The 16,748-nt window shown below is 40.9% G+C and overlaps 1 protein-coding gene across 1 annotated transcript in view; it reads right to left on the bottom strand.

Moving 5' to 3' along the window:
* Nucleotides 1-16,748, bottom strand: part of COLEC12 (collectin sub-family member 12) — an 81,482-nt gene that overhangs the window by 11,084 nt on the left and 53,650 nt on the right. The window contains exon 3 of the mRNA XM_010186564.1: nt 5,137-5,259. The gene's annotated coding sequence lies outside the window, so the exon portion shown is untranslated. The remainder of the gene's footprint in view (nt 1-5,136; nt 5,260-16,748) is intronic.

The raw sequence follows: 16,748 nt of genomic DNA, 5'->3' as shown, positions 1-16,748 counted from the left end.
GCAGGTTGGGGGGCCCCCTTCACCTGCCACAATAAGCCTTGTCTAATAGGCTTTTTCCTTCATGTCACAACCAGGGGCAGAAATTTCTTCTCATCATGACAGTATGTAGCTCTTTTGCTACACTGGGAGCAGAATAGATCTGAACCAATCCTGGGAGAGGCTATATGAGTCCTTGTGCCACCCCCCACTTTCAAACAGAAGAAATAAGCTGCATCCCATGTCTTGAGATAGTGAAGCTAATTCTGCAAACCTGTGTGGGGCAGGGGATACCACTAACTCCTTCTGTCTGTGAGATAATCTGCAGCTGGGAAATAGCCTCATAGAAGTTGTTGCTATGTAAAGATTTGGGTTTTTTTCACTACAAGTGGAAATTTAGGCTATCTTTTGCTGCTCATGAACAACCACAAGAATCTCAGACCTTTAAAGTGTTTAAGGACCTCTAAAGCACTGAGTGCTCCTTCTTTATTAACTTTTGCCCTTGTTTTTCTGACTCTGGGCACCACAGTTACACAGCAGGCTTTTATAGCTTCCCCAAAACCAACAGGAGAAAAAAGCAGACCAAGGTTATCTCTGGTGCAGCTGCACTGAGGTGAGTGGAGTTACAACAGAGAAAAAGTCTCAAGGTTTTCAGAGAGACGAGACCCCCTTTGGTGCATTACCTGCCTGCTCTATATTGCTAACAAGTCAGTAAAACAGAGACTGCTGTGTCTGCAAAGACAGACTCAGAGTGTGGCTTTCTGTACTTGAGATGATGGCAGATTGCTTGATAAACACAAGATTCAGGCTAAAACAACAGCTTTGCTTTTTCAGGGGCACCATTGCTCAATACCTCCTGCTTTAGAAAGCATTTTCCCCCCATTATAGCACTAATTTTTCATTGTTTCTTCTGCCCATTAAATTTATTTGTTCAAATGCTGTATGTCAATTTTCCCAAATGAGAAGCCAGAGTTGATTTCTGTTTGTCCTGCTCAACTGTCTTCCAGGCTGGAGTCCAGATCAGTAAAGGTCCTTCAGATACTTCTGACACCCCACTGATGCATGTATACACCTATATGTCATATGCAGTGCTTGGCTCTTCCTTCTGGCCAGCTTTAGACAGCTCCTCATTCAGTCTGTGCTGTTCTGCTTTGTTTATGGATAGTCTCTGCAAGGACATGGCTCACTCTGGGCACTTAAGAGAGGACAGACCTTGTGAAAGCATGTGGATTTAAAAAGCAGGTCTACTCCAAGTGTTTCTGGCAAATGAATGCCAGTTTGTACTTCAGAGGTGAAGTTTGCAAAACTGAGATTTTATGGTGTCCTATAACAAGAAGAATGTTTTCATGGTCAAATGAAACCTAACACTGGAAACTAAAAATGACACCCCATGTTAAAGGAGCTGGTCTGTAGCTATGATTATCCTTTGTGTATAACACCCCAAAAATTTCTTGAAGCAAGACTTAAATCAGAAGCCTTACAAGAAGTTCTAATTTTTCTGTTTGACACTAATTGGAGATGCCTTACCGAGATTAACTGATGCAAAGTAGAGAATTAGCCATATCAGGCAAACAATTTCCTATATTTTAATTCTGTTTCTTCTCAGAGGGCAAGTCAGTCCTGCCATGTGAAGTGGAGAGAAGAGAGGCCAAAGCCATGTTCAAACCACCCAGCTCCAGCAGCAGAAGCAGTAGAGGTCTCTGCAAATGTGAACTGCAGGGTTAGCTCCAGGATTCCCAGTGATGCAGGGTAAGCTGAGTTTTGCCATCCCATAGACAAACCAATGCATGTATTTGCTTTGTACAGGGGCAGAATCTTAGCCTCCATGTTCTGCTGCTTATTTACTTTCTTGCTACTGCCCTGCAAGTGGAAAGGATAAACTCTGGGGAGAACGAGTAGAGAGCCATGACCAAAGTAAGTTTTTCTGCTTTTGCTCGCAAAAGGGGTCATATGGATGGATGTCTTATTATTGGGAATGCCTTTCCTTCTCTAGCAGTAGCTCCCACCACCATCTCTGGATACAGCCTTCAGCCTCTCAGGAGTGGAAGTCAACCTCTGGGGAGTGCCCCGGGTTTGAACAGCCACTTCTCATCCTCTCCAGAAAAAGGCAAAGGCAAAACAGGCAGCCCAGCTGTTAGATCCCTTATGAAGGCCACTGCTGCTCCTGGCAGTCTGCTGCTATCAAAAATGCAAAGTCTTTCTATGCCTTAAGCTTGCTTTTAGATAGCCTCACCTTAATTCTCAGCTTGGTCAGACCTCACTACATTGTCATCTCAAGTAGTTGCTGACCAGAACAGAGAGGACTGTCTGCATCTGAGTCACTATTTCAGAAGCAGGGACAAAATGTGCCATTGCACCAGGGTGTGTTGGTCCTAGCTAATGGAAGTCAAACTCTGCCTGGGAGACAGATAAAAGAAGTAAATGAAAGTCATGGTGGGCTTAGTCAAGAAACTTAAAAACAAGGACTGATCAGAGAATGAGAACTATCAGAAATTCAAGCTGAAAGCGTGCTAGCTTCCCTCCCTGGATTGAGTCACAGGAAGATTATTCACCTTCAATAGGTGAATCCAGCACTGGCTGGTACCAGAAAAATTATAACTTTGTATTTTGCATTTAGTTTAAGAAAGTATGCATTAAAAATTACACATTGCTTTATTAATGTTTTCCAAAATAATTTAATATGTGCCCTTAAAGCAAACTAATAGTAAACTCCCCTTGTTATTCCTTCATGACCTTGATGTTTAATTCATGTTTTGGTTTCATGTTTCTCCAACCTACTATGTAATTTTTACCACCAGTTTGGAGGTTTGTTCTATGTTGACTTTGCCTCCCATTGAGTTATTTTTTTGCCTGCCATATTTAATCCACTGATTAGTAGTTGTAATGTTTTAAATCACAAAGGATATCTAAATACCATGTAGGAAATGAAAGTTTTAAAAGTAGTTTTGGGCTTTATAAACATAAGTGTGGGAGGCAAATTTAGTGGAAACTTAGCTAAGAGACTGAAAGAATCCCCAATGCCAGCAGAATTCCTTCTTTCAGTGTAATATTCCAATAAAAAAGACAAGCCAAACTCTGATGCAGAGAGGAGAGTTCAAGAGCTCTATAAAATTTTATTTTGAGTTTTGTTCCTCCTTTAAGGCCTAATTCTTTCCCAATGAACAAAAATATTGCAATAATTCCTTTGAATATCTACTGTCAGTGGGGATTTTGTCTAGCTCATTTCCCTACAAATTAGCACTTAGGCACTGTGGAGATGAAGCTCTTAAGCTGCAGGTACAAAGGGCAAAATTAATGCCTGACATGTGACCATTTGCTGCTTGGTGTTACAGAATGAACGTCTAAAGGGACTGAACAGGACTTTTCTCCAGCACGTGCCTCTTTTCCCTTGGTATTCAGGTGGAGCAGTCACCAAGTCGGTGAGTGGTGGAGCAGTGGTCACCAAGATGCCTTAAGGTCTGTGAGAAAGATGTGCATTATCCACCTTCCTATAATCTTTTCCCACTTTTTTTTTGTGGGAGAGGAAATTCCTTTGTCCTTGCCCTGGAGAGATGTGGCTTGGTACTGCTGTGACAGAAAAACTAGTTCCTGGTCAGTCCCCAATGACTACTCTGTACAGAAATAGGCTTAGAATTGAGTGTAGCAAAGATGAGGCCTCAAGATGAAAGCAAAGACTGGGGGAAAGATGGTGCTAGAGGTCTCTGTGGAGAAAGAAGCTTGACAACCGTGGATTGAAATGAGGAAGAGAAACTCCCTCTCCCAAAGAAATATTTTTGGACAGTTTCATTATTGCTATTGCTTCCCACACACACACAAACAAACATTTGCCAAGATACAGAGCAATGGTCCCTCCAACCCGATATGCTGTTTCTAATGCCAAATGAGGTCTGAGTCTTCTTCTGGTGAGTCTCAGAACCAGCAGCTTTGTATAAAACTCTCTTGAGAAAAATTCTGCTACATCCCAGACATTTAGTGGCTGGGTTATAGCCCAGAAGGATCCCATCCTCTCCTGAGGATCTGTAAGCAGATCTCTGCAGATTTATATTTGCAAAAGGCCTAAGTTTATTCTCCCCTAGTCCATATAACCAAATGATCTTCTCTTTATAGATCAAGAGCAAGTTTTTGAATCCTAGAAATGTTTTTTCCTCAGAATCTGCCTTCCAGAGACCAGTTACACATTCTTCAGGAGAATATCTGACCAATTATATAGGTACTGCATTTCTTTGCATTTTATTTTAATTTACCACATTCTGTATGCTTTATTGTGAAATACGAATACTGATGTGTTTCTGTCTGTCCTTCACATTCTCTCATCTCCCTGGGTAAATCTTCCCTCTAAACCAAGCAGTTTTAATTTTCTTCCCGCTCAAAACTGTACCAAATCCTCTTAAATAAGTATTTATCCCTTTCTATTTCTACAATTTCCTTTTCTTCCACTGGCAAAGGACCAGAAGTGATGTCAGCTCTGCTACGAGCGCAGCTGTTGGCAGCACTGCATGTTAATCACATGAATATTTACCCAGCTTCTTGGAGGGTTTTTGATGCTACTCTCAGAGCCATGCTCAAGCATCTAGTTTAAAGCTAGCTTGTTTTTCTCTGCAACATGGTGTGATGTCCTGTTAGAATACTCAAAATGATGTTATTTACTTCCTTTTTCGTACCAGAAACTCATGTCTTATTATAGCTGTGTCTGCACAACAAGCAGACATTTACATAAATACATTCATAAGAATGCCTAAGTGGCAATTAGTGCTGAGGATGTATGGGAATTTTAAGCCATGATTTCCAATGTGCCCTACTGATTACTTGCACAAAGGAAATTCTCTCCATTACTGCTTTGCCCAACTACCAGAATCTTTGAAATTACTGTCAAAAGCATCTAAGCGTCTTTGTTCATCAAAATAATTATAGGTATCTTAATACATTGGCACCTGATGGTTCAATCTTTCTTCCAGATAGTTCAAAGTAATATCGATCCTACAGTTTGTTCCTATGGTAAATATTATATTAGTAAGACTATTCTTTGCTCTCCCATTAAGAAGGATATTTATTCTGGAAAGGTGTGATATATGTAAAAAAGCTCAGTGAAATCGAGGTATAGCACATGTTACAGATGGATATTTGGCTGAAAGTGATACACTGCACTCAATGTGTACATACCTTTGTATCCCAGAATGGCTACTGTGATTGTTAACAGGGCACATAAAATATACAGTAAGATGATGGAAAACTTCAGTGCCCAGTTATTTTTACATTTGGTGCATTGAGTCCCCTCCTGAATACCTGCAAAAGAAGATTATAAGAATTTTTAAACAATGGCAAAGAACACATTGCTGGTTTTATCTTCCCATTTTCTCTCCTCCATTTTCTAAAGAAAGAAATATTTATGTCAGCATATGATATATGGGTGCCTCTCTCCCTGTTCTGCCAGGATAGACTTCACAGTGGTTAAAGCATCAGCTTAGCAACACAATCACTTTGGAATTTGAGCATGTAGAAGAGAGGTAGGAAAACCTGTGGCTTTCCTGAGACACAGGACTGTTTTTTGATTGAGCTAACAAGACTATGGTGAGCTTTGGAAGTGAAATGTTTATTAGCAGCTCCTCTGTCAGGCACCACGCTGCACCAGCTCTTTCTTAGCATTCAGTCTCCTGACAGGGTCAACATGAGGTACAGAAATAAAATAGCATTGTGAAAACTTGGTAGTACTGGTCCTGCTTTGTAACCATTACCACAAATGGATACGATGTGAACACTTTCTTTCCATAATGAGACTTTTAAATTTTTTTTTAATTTGAGGGAGGTGAAGAATACTGTTTCCACAGAGCAGAAGGGGTGACATACTGGTAAAGCTAGTGGTATGTCTATGCTGGTGAACTTCCCTTTGTGGACAAGTTTAAGAAAAAGGGTCTCAATTTGATGAGAGAAAACAGGCCTTTACTATTTTGTATCTAAGCTTTTTGCAGAATGGGTTTCATATCTTTGATTCTATTAGGGAAACAATATTCCTCTTTTCTCTACATGCTCCTTAGGAACAGCTCCAGAGTGTTGGAAGTGTTGATTAAGTTACCAGGAAAATCACAAGAAACACAGTTGTGTGAAAGCATGAAAACTGGACCGCTGTGCTGGAAGGAATGGGCAGGATTTATCCCTCCCTCCTTCTGACGTGCATTAGGCAGGCCAGGATAAATGCAACTTTCTGTGCCTGTCAGAAAATGCATTTCTTTGATATTTTACTTATGTACTATTAGGGGAGTCTCACAGGAAAGCTTTAAGCTCTAATAAATTCTATGTACCAGATTACTTAACTAATCAAAACTTGCTCTGTAGCTTTTTATGAGTAACTTATATTTCTCCTGAGGCCTAACCCATGGCTGATTTTACTTTAACAACTCATGAACTTCTGCAGAGCAGTTTTTTATTATTCATTTTTTAAGAGAAAAGCAAAGACCACTTCCCCTGGGTTCACGGAGGACGGGTGACCAACATATCAAGTCAACTGTATTTCTCTCTCAAAGAACAGCATTTTCCAGTGACTTCCTTAAGCCCAGAGTACTTGCAGGATGGATTACCATATTGGAGTAACTCAAGAAGAGGATTTATACAAAGTTTATTTCACAACACATTTTCGTCAATTCCCTCTGCCCATATACTAAGGCCGAAATGCACCTCTCACAGGTCAGCCCACTTTCCACATTATGTCATCTCATGTTTTTTCTAAACTTTTCAGCTGTGACATCACATTCTGTTGCCATGTGATGAAAGAAATGTCATGGATTTGGGTTCCTTGGAGGTTAGGCATAAGACCAGGTGGGAACATCCGATTCTTTTTTCAGGAACAGAAATATCAGGGGACAATAAGACAAAAACCTTTAAACATAAGCCCAAGAACAGAAACTCCAGAGGGAAAAGTGCAGGTGGGAAGGAAGGGAGCTGGCACAGAGACGAGCAGTTGCATTGCCCGTTTATGGGTGACTTGGATTTGGAAGGCTGATAACTCCTGCACCACAGAAGAATAGGTGAAAAGTCCGTAATTCAATAGCCAAGTTTGCTTATGGATCCTGATGTGTGGGCTGGTTTTCGTTGTTTGGTTGACAGTCTCAAGGAGTTTGCTAGTGGGGAAGCTCTGCTTGCTGAAAACGTTGGAAAGGGAAAGTGCAGTTTTGTAAGGGTTTGGAGAAGGAATTCAGAGACTGAAATTATTTCACAGTGGGAACTCATGGTGTCAGGAGCATAATTTTGCTGCTGTTAGGTGGTACGAATGGGCTTATTGACCCCCTGTGTGCTGAATGCACAGTTCTTCCTCTGAAGGGTTTAAAAACCAGATTCCAATTCTGTAAGTCTTTGAACATCCCACATATAAAAAAAACACGAGAAGCTTGGGGTCGAAAACACATCACATTCACCTTCTAAATACACAGTTAACGGAAAGCTTGATCCTCTCTGTTTTAATGTTAATGGAAGTACGGCCAGATCCATAACTGGGAAGACTGATAGACTGCAGAAATACAAAGGACAGACAAAGGCAGAAATAAAAATGAAACCTTTGACAGCAACTGCACATAGAAAAGTTTCACTTGATTACAGTCTCATATTGAGATTACTCATTTTATGACATGACCTGCTTTCTGTCACCCTACTCTGGCTTCCTGTGTAGTAATGAGCTGAAACTTCACTGATGTCACTGGATGTATTGCAGTTCAGCATCTAGCATAATGTATGCTCCAGTGCTTCAAAAGGATCTTGTTTCACTTGTCTCAGTCCTCTCTATCACTGGTTCAATAAAACAGCACTTTGGCTTTTCAGAACTTTTACTTTCAGCGTATTTCAAACTGACATCAGAACAGCACCCCAACGAAAGCCAGACCTCTCCATCCTCTAACAGTCCAGCACTGTTGGTATCAATAACATAAACACAACGTACTAAAACGATCATACAGGCAGAGAGATTCCATTAACCAAGCTGGGCTGGAACTGTGTATTGCATTGCCTGCTGGGGCTTTCTGCCTGTTGGCTTCAACTGCATCTGATTGCCATCGAATGCCTGATACTCTCATCTAAGATGCCCCAGGCCCAGGGCTGGGCAGCCAGGGTGCTCTTACAGGCTCCTTTGTTTTCCTTTACCTAGAGATGGACACAGTAAAGTCTTTCAGAGCTATTACATTTATTCTTTATTGCAGATACAAATCTCTTAATTCTGCTGCTAGTAACAGCTGACTTTCTAGTTTACTAAACATATAAAAATTACTCAAGATAGAGGTACCTTGAAGAAAAGATTTGGAAGACTCATTCTGATGTCTTTTTGTGCAGTCAAATAATCTGGGTTATGAGCAAAAGTAAAAGCCAGGAATGCAAGTCTCTCTGTATAGGGATGAATTACGGTGTAATCAGGGCTCCACAAGTTCCCCAAGCACAGAGTGTGGCTTGAACTTGCCCTGTTGCCATTCCCCACTACCCTGTTTAAAGACCAAGCACAAATAATAATAAACTGTTCTGATACAGGAGAGACATTTAGTCCACATTGTGAGGACACTTATTTTTGTTTGAAGTATTGCTCTGAAAAGACGTGATAGTCAAAACATTAAGCAACAACAGACGGGAGATGATTTCAAATGTTCATGTGATTACACAAAAAAAAATTATAACAGGTTTATCACAAAAGCTGAGAGTCAAGGCTTGAAGGAGTCCTTGCTTGGGCTTTAATTTGACAAAACTTACCCACTTTTACCCACTCGACTGCTTGCTTTCATGGCTTATACAAAATGCAGTGTTCTTCCAGGAGATGTGTAACCTCTCATTTAGAAAGCTGTAGAGTAAATGGACAGGGAAAGACCATTTTGTCCATAGAACATATGTAAAACCTGCAAAAGGGGGGTCTCAGCTATGTCAGCTCTTCTCCGCTTGTTATTGTTGCTCCTAGTGCAGCACGCTCCTCTCTGTGTCCTGCACACGTGTTTTCAATGCTGGTCTGCTCCCAGACGTTTGTCACTAACTTCCAAACCCAGGGAGCCGAGGTCACTTCCGCATGATGTGCATTTCTCACTGCTGACTTGATCAACGTTTAATAAATATCAGATGGGACACAATGTGCCTCATTTCAGTGGACACATGCTTTTTTCCATTCCTTTCCCCAACTTATTTTAATAAGAGCTCTGGTTTTTCTATCTCGCTGTTGGGAAGACATCTGGCCAAATAGACAGTGACCTAGTACAAAGGGATCCTGCTGGCTCACATGCTTTGGGGACCCCCTTCTCTGCAAACCAAGATGGTCACAAAAAAATATGCAAGTGAGACATCCCCCTGTTAACAGGCTTTGTAGTATTTGTTTTTATAGCATTGCATTCCAGCGACTGAAGACTTTGTTCTCATGCAGGGGGTATACATCTGCAGATTCCTTTGGGCTCCAGATAAGCAGAGGTTTAGCAAGAGGAGGAGCTGGAGGGGTTTTTTTTTGTTGCTGTTGTTGTTTTTCTGTGTTTTTTAAATGGGAAACTAAATATCTTTGCTTTTTGACATGGAGTAACCACCTTACCAAATGCCTGAGTCCTCAACTGTATTACGTACGCTTCAGGAGCACATCTTTGAACACTTGAATATGATACGCATGCACATTTTTTTGCTGAATAATTCTTTTAGAAGTATTTGCCTCTGTGTCCTTTTCTTGGCTCTTGCTGCAGGATCACAGGTGGGCTCATAATATTTCTGCTAGCAGATCACTTTTGACAAAGATGCAGTGTTCCCTTTGAAACCCTGACCAAAAAATGTACTGATAAGATGATTGAAGAACTGTAGTGCAGGAAATGATAATATATATATTAGTTAGGAGGGGTTTTCCCCAGGGTGATTCATTGGAAAGAGTTAACATCCCTTGAATTTCGAAAGGAAGACTGCAAGCCTAGTTTGCAGCCTTCAAATGACAAATTTCTTACACCTAATGTTTTCAGAACTGATAAGCAGTAGATCTAATAGCCATAATTAAAGGGGCCTGAGCAAACCACATACATCTAGTTGCAATCCCCTTGCCATGGGTAGGTGTCTCTGCCCATGGCAGGGGGTTGGACTACATGATCCTTAAAGTTCCCTCCAACCTAAAACATTTTATGATTCTGTGATTCAGCATGTAAGTAGGAATCAAATACTGAGACATACTTAACCACGCAGAGTTGCAACAAGCTCCCAGTGGGTGCTTATCTGACTAGCAAAAGTAGATGATCCCATGAGGGACCCATATCTAGGTTTAAATATCAAATTTTCCAAATTCCTTGGAAAACCTGGATGTAGGGCTTAAATTCAGCCACCCAAGTGTAAAATGGCAGGTTTTTACTAATATGCATGACTAGCCATTAGGAAAGTAAGTCTGTCTCTTAAGACAGAGAGGATTTTAAAATTCAGGCATGTATACACACACACACACAGATATATTTGTTCAAATATATGGAAAAATGTGTATATATGTTTTTTACAGAGAAGCTTTTGTACTGATACAAACCCAGCATGCAACATTAGCACACTCAAAACAAAAGCAGACACATCTTTGCCAACAATAAACTTTGTGTAGCTGGACCCAGCCAGCCACAGAATTTGAAGGGGAACTTTTGTCTTCTCTTCTGTGTGGTGTTACAGGTTATAAACCTACCTTTCATGAAAACAATTCCTGTGATCCTCCATGAATGGTTTCATTGCAGTCAGCAAAACTAACAATTTGATGGTTCTATATGACTAACCCACATCAGAATGCAATTGTTCTTTGTAGTGGCTATAAATGGCAAAAACTGAGACTGGTTAGTGCTTTTTTAATTATTATTTTGAGATAAATCTCCTTCCTTCAGTTTAGAGGATATTCTTATACTATAAAGGCCATAACATGAGCTAGGTACAAATAGATGCCCTGCATTTTTCCTAGCTAATTTGTGAAGGTCCGTAAGTTATTGGAGGGACACTTACTGTGAGGCTGCAGCCATGGGAAGCATAGCATGTTCTGGGGCTTCTTTTTGAGCAGCTGCCCCTCCAGCTGCTGCATGGTGCTCCAGCCCCTCTCTGGCTCTGCCACCTAAATGCTGCTGGACAACCCCTCTTGGGAGTAACTGTGGCTAAAAGAGCAAACATCATGGTTATTGCACGACTGGTCTACAGGGGAGAGCTGAGCCCTTAGGTTGTGGTTGCAGAGCGCCTGGTTTGGGAGAGCCATGCTTCATTCCAGCTGAGCCTTTCTTCTTGCTACAGCTCCCTCACGCGTGCACATCCCATCCCCAGAGTTTTGTAGGGAAGAGCTATTGACCAGGCAAATCAAGGCATCCTACATTATAGAAGAGGGATGATACTACCAAACTGTGTAGACTGCTACCCTCTTCTTCACTCCTGGCTCAGTCTTTTGTCATGATTTCCTCTCTGCTCAGCCCTGAGGGGCACGTGAGTGCCACCCTTTCTCCACTTCCACAGTCTTTGCAAGCCCTGTCTCTGCAATGGCAATGGTTCTGCTGGCCCAGGTGATGCAATGCTGGCTTCTGGGCAGGTGGATTGCAACAGCCTGCTTAACTTAATTCTCAGGTTTTTACAATGCCATTGGAAAAAAATATGTAGCACAAACATGCTGTCATTTGTTCCAGAATTTACTAGTTTTCCTTCTGGTTTTGCAATCAAACAGGGATAAATGCAAGTTGTGCTTATTTTGAAAAGGTTTCTGGTTATTTACTAGGAAGCAATTAAAGCAGTGACACTTGTAATCTAAGCGGTGGGTATGTACTCACTTAACTTGTGCCAGTTTTCCTATGCCAGGTGGAAAATCATGAAACATGGCAGCAAGACAGTGGCTGAAACAGCCTCTCTGTATTTCAAGTAAACATCACAAGACACAGAGCCTCTTTCTTCATAAATTAATAGATAAATGGATCAACCCCAAACCGCTTCATCCTCACAGGTTTCTACAGTGTCCTGCATAACCTCATTGCCCTGTTACATAGCTGATTGCTTGTATGAATAACCTCTGGAGAGGAAAAACCACACCTCAAAAACCTGTTCTGGGAATTTATGTCTCAAAAGAGCTGTGTGACTCCTGCCGGGGCCAGTGGTGCCAGTGCCCGTGATTTTATCCTGAGCTTCATACCATAGGATTTCTTTTCCAGCCTAGTGACCCCTTCTTGCAGCTACATCATTACAAGAGACTTTCAGCTCACATTTTAGGAGATCAGCATAGCCCTAGTGTTAAAAAGAAAAGTGGGGAGGAGTTGTTCCTTAAGGCTTAAGGTCGGGAGACAATAGAAAAATCCACCATTTACACAGTTTTTTGTAATCCTGCCCCTAAAGAGCCACCCTCACCACTGAGGGGGCAGACCTGGGGCTGGGGCCAGCAGGGCTTACCATGTCCCTCGTCCCCTGAGGCTGGAGGCAGACATGAGGTGGGCACTTTGTGCCAAGAGCCCAGGGTATTTCAGTGGAAATTGAAGTTTTTCTTCTCTGGGAGCCTTTGGAAAAACTCTACCCTTGATGATCTGCAGGTTGCAGCCTGAAACAGGAGAGGCTGGGCAAATTCTCCTCCACCAGACTGAGTCTGTTGGAGGCAGCGGCCACTTCCCGTAAATCCAAATCCCACATCTGACATAATAAAGAGCCTCAGAGGGCCAACACTATTATCTCTGGAAAGCTTTCAGTGCAAGAAATACTTTATTCTATGTAATGTACACAAACCCTTTCATTAAAGGAGGGGAGAACCCTCATTTTCAGCCTGACCATCATCTCTCACTTATTTATATAACCCAGCCAGCAGTTTCTCTCTGTCTTTGTTCTTCCTCACAGTAGACCAGAGATTCACAATGAATTGTCAGAAATCCTAATTATACACTTCAACAACCATCACCATTTAATTATATAGTGTTACCAAACAATGTCCTACTGTGATTAAACACTAAATATTGTAATTGAAAGGATACAAAAAGCCCAACCACAACACAGGCTATGCAAAGACTGCTGAGTATCTGAACTGTATGTTAGGCAAATATTATGAGCAGAACTGATGGACTAGTGTGGTAAATGTTAAGAAATATAATGGATTTGCAATAGTTTAAGGTCTAGGCATAGCAATGTGGTAAGGATATCACACCACCAGAAGGTCCAACATCCCATAGACTATTAGCTTTAAAGACAAGTCTAGAGCTTAACTCAAACCAGAACAAAAAACAGTAAGTGCCGGTGCTTTTAAATAACTGTCTGGAACAACAGAGATGTGTCTGTCCTCAGTTACTGAAAATCAAGCAAGGTATCACTCAGTGCATGTTTCTGGAACTAAACCCAAAAATCTAATTAGGCATTCAGAAGATAAGAGAAAAATTAGAACAGCTAAAAGAAGATAAAAATAATATATGAATTAAAGACCTGTTCAACGATGGGCAAGACAGCCACAGTAAATCACAGCAAAGAGCTCTCTCAAACCGTATCCCAGTAGAGAAGGATTTAGACTGACTTGCAGGAAGATTATATAGCCAGATCAATAGGGAGATCAAAGCCAGATCATTGGTTTGTGCAACAGCCTCCTGAGACAACCTGAGGATATCCCATCCAGTGAGTCAATTAAAACTGGACTGAACAAAGCATTAGCAAAGTCACAGGAGGGATCTGTCCTTTAGAGTTACAGCAGTGGTGAACTAAGGCCATTTCTGTCTAAGTCTGGACCTTCCATTCTTAAATAAACAAACTTCCTAATGAAATGTAGCTCCTAATTAATATGGTATTATTTGATGATTAATGTATATGATTTTTAGTCTTAATTCAAACTACATTCGACTGACAAGTGTGTATTTTCCCCAACATTCTCTATTTTTACAACACAGATTTAGATGTTAGTGGTCCTGGTAATGGTGTTATATTAACTGGTAGGTAGAAAAAAAGAATAACTCTGTGTTTTGTGGTTTTTGAGATACATTTCTTTTTTGTCTGGGGCTGTGAGTGTGGTAGGTGCTGATAACACTGGCAGTGACACCTGTTCTGCAGAGTGACTCACTGGGGACATGGTGAAGTTGTCCAGAGTACAGGTGGAAAAACCATTCCCTTCATAGGAAGCTTTCACCCTTACTTTTACTAAATTCTTCTGTGACTTTTAATATAATGTTAAGGACAATGCTAAAGAAATTGAATCACTGTTTTACAGACCAAAGAAAAGCTCACCTTCGCCAAATGAAGACTCCAGCCAAGCACAAAGAGGCAACATTTCTGTATTCACCAATGCTGCCACAAATGCTATTCCAGCTATTTACAGAAATTAAACTCTTTTATGTGCCTGCACAAGTCAAATGGGAATACTTGGAGAACATCTGTTCTGTGGACGTTTCTGTGAGGGTACATACGTGCACACGTGCACGTATAATGTGGTTGCGGCAGGTCATTCATATAAGTGCATTATAAAGTCCCATGTGCCTCTGCAAAGTGTGCTTTTAAACTCTTGTAAGTCATATAAATCTAAACAAAATTTCACTAGGTAGTCAGAAATACAGTGGATGCCCTTCTCATTTATTTATCAGGTTTTTTCTCTCCTCCACTACCTGGTGGAGAGGAACAAAATAAAGTTTCAACCATACTTGATGGCATAAAAACTTTTTTAATCTTTTTCCATTAGGGAAAAATACAGAGCTGCTTTTGATGAGATATAAAAGATAATTGTCTGCAGGCTATGAACAAGTATACCCAACTTCATGCAAAAAAGTTATAAAGACAGTGATTTGTTAGCATGCAGGTGTATCTGTATCTACAGGCTTTGTTACATGTTTCAGCTGGAATACTGCCAGGAAAAGCTGACATTAAGAGAACTGAAAAAAGTTAATCAAGGTTTGATGCCTCAAATTAATATATAGACCTTTATCCACCCTTTGCTGGACTTAGTGGTAAGGCTTCTGTTGCCTTCATTAAGAAGCATTCTAATGCAAAAAGTGCCTCTTTTCCAACTGAAAAGCCTACCTGAGGACATTATTTGGAATTTAAAAGGATTACGTGCACATAAAAGAGGAGGTGAAGATATTTCTATTAGTGCTGGATACTTAACAACAGGCACCTTATTTGGAATGTGACTGTGTGACTGGACTCACACCCCAAAACTTAAGAAGGCCATTAGGAAGAACACAGGAGGACCTCACAGAAGAAAGAGGGTACAGAAAATACAGTATGTGTATGTAAGCCTTCTCTGCTCATTTAATTATGGCTGTGAGTGCAATTTGCCGCTTCTGGCTAGTCTTTTCCATGATGATACCAAGACTGCCAAGCTGAGATACCATCACTGAACACAGAGGAAAGGATCTGGGCAGGCACCCAAATATGGCTCACGATCACAAATCCACTAGCTGTAAATTAATTCCTAAACTCCTGACGCTACATGTTCAACTACAGGGGAGAAATTATGTCCAAGTATAAACACTGCTTCTCTGGCAGTGTGCTGTCTTACTCCCCTCAGCTGAATCGAGATACGGCATTAAATCACCTCCAAAGGAGAGGAGCTGGCAGGGCTAGGATTTATTTTTCACCTCTCTGCCCTTCTAGAACCACTTTCTAAAGGCAGGGCTTTTTCTTCAGAAATGCTGCAGGCTTGATGGCAGAGAAAATAAATCTTTTTTCCATCCCTCAACCTAATCAGCCTCCCCAAACCACCTCAGTTTCTGTCTCCTTTTCCTGAATCTTATCTTTTCAAAATAGATGTTTTCCTCTGTGAAGATGGATATGTAGGCTGAGAAGAAGGACTGTGACCCAATGCAGCTACCCTTTTAGCTTTCTCACTCTATTCTTTCATTTTCCCTCTCTCTTTTCATCTCTGTGTCCTGCAGTATCTCTGTCTCCAGAGCTCTTCCCACATCCTGGCTCACAGACACCTCACTAGAATCCAATTTCCTGGATAAAAAGCAGACTTAGAATGAATTCCTCAGGCAATCAGAAAAATTTTCACACAGTTGTGCCAATGTGCAATGGCTGTACAATGTAAGGAGCAAACAGCCCTGATAAATGCATTTTTTCCACCTAATACCATCACTATTTCTGTGGTTTTTTCCCCTACTTAATATTCACCTGTGTCTAGAGTGAAAATTTTTATTCCATAAATTACTACAGGAAGTTTTCTGTACAGAGGTGGAAGTGTGGTTGATGAATGCAATTCACGTTTTCTGTCCTAATAAAGCAAAACCACAAATTTGCACAGTCTTGACAAACACTGAAAACTGCTGAATTAAATCTGCTTATTACAAGTGAGGAAAAGCTATGCAGAAGGGCATCCAGGGCACTGTGGTCACAGACCAGATGATAAGTGACTAACCAGGAATACCACAAACATCCTACCTACCTACCTAGCACTTATCCTCTGCCTTCCTTTGCTTGATAGTTTATGAAATCAAGGAAAACCAAGTATTTGCAAAATATTTTTAATGGAGTTTTAGCGTCTCCAGCTTCAGAGCAGCATGAAGGGGAGAGGGCTGCCCTGAGTCCAGGGGCTCCTCTGATTCCACATCTGCAGAGAGAGGACTCAGGTCTAACCAGGCAATTTGGGATCATTGCTACAAGTCTTATCAAGGGATAGAGGTTAACAGTGATTGGCTTAAATTGAAACAAATGCTTTTCTCATCCAGAATACTAAATTAAAAAGTACATTTTTTTCCACTAAACTTTATGTGTTTTAATGGAGGGAAAATCCTAGGTACTAAAGGACATTTTAATTAAGGGGCAGAAGGCATAACATAAATCTATAGCTACAAGTGGTAATTTGGAAAATTTTATTTTAGACTAGAAGTTGTAAGGGAGACCTCTGT

Source organism: Mesitornis unicolor, unplaced genomic scaffold, assembly GCF_000695765.1.
Source record: "Mesitornis unicolor isolate BGI_N332 unplaced genomic scaffold, ASM69576v1 scaffold32396, whole genome shotgun sequence".
NCBI lineage: Eukaryota > Metazoa > Chordata > Aves > Mesitornithiformes > Mesitornithidae > Mesitornis > Mesitornis unicolor.
The sequence above is the reverse complement of the archived record's forward strand: the minus strand, read 5'-3'. Positions and strand labels throughout refer to the sequence as shown.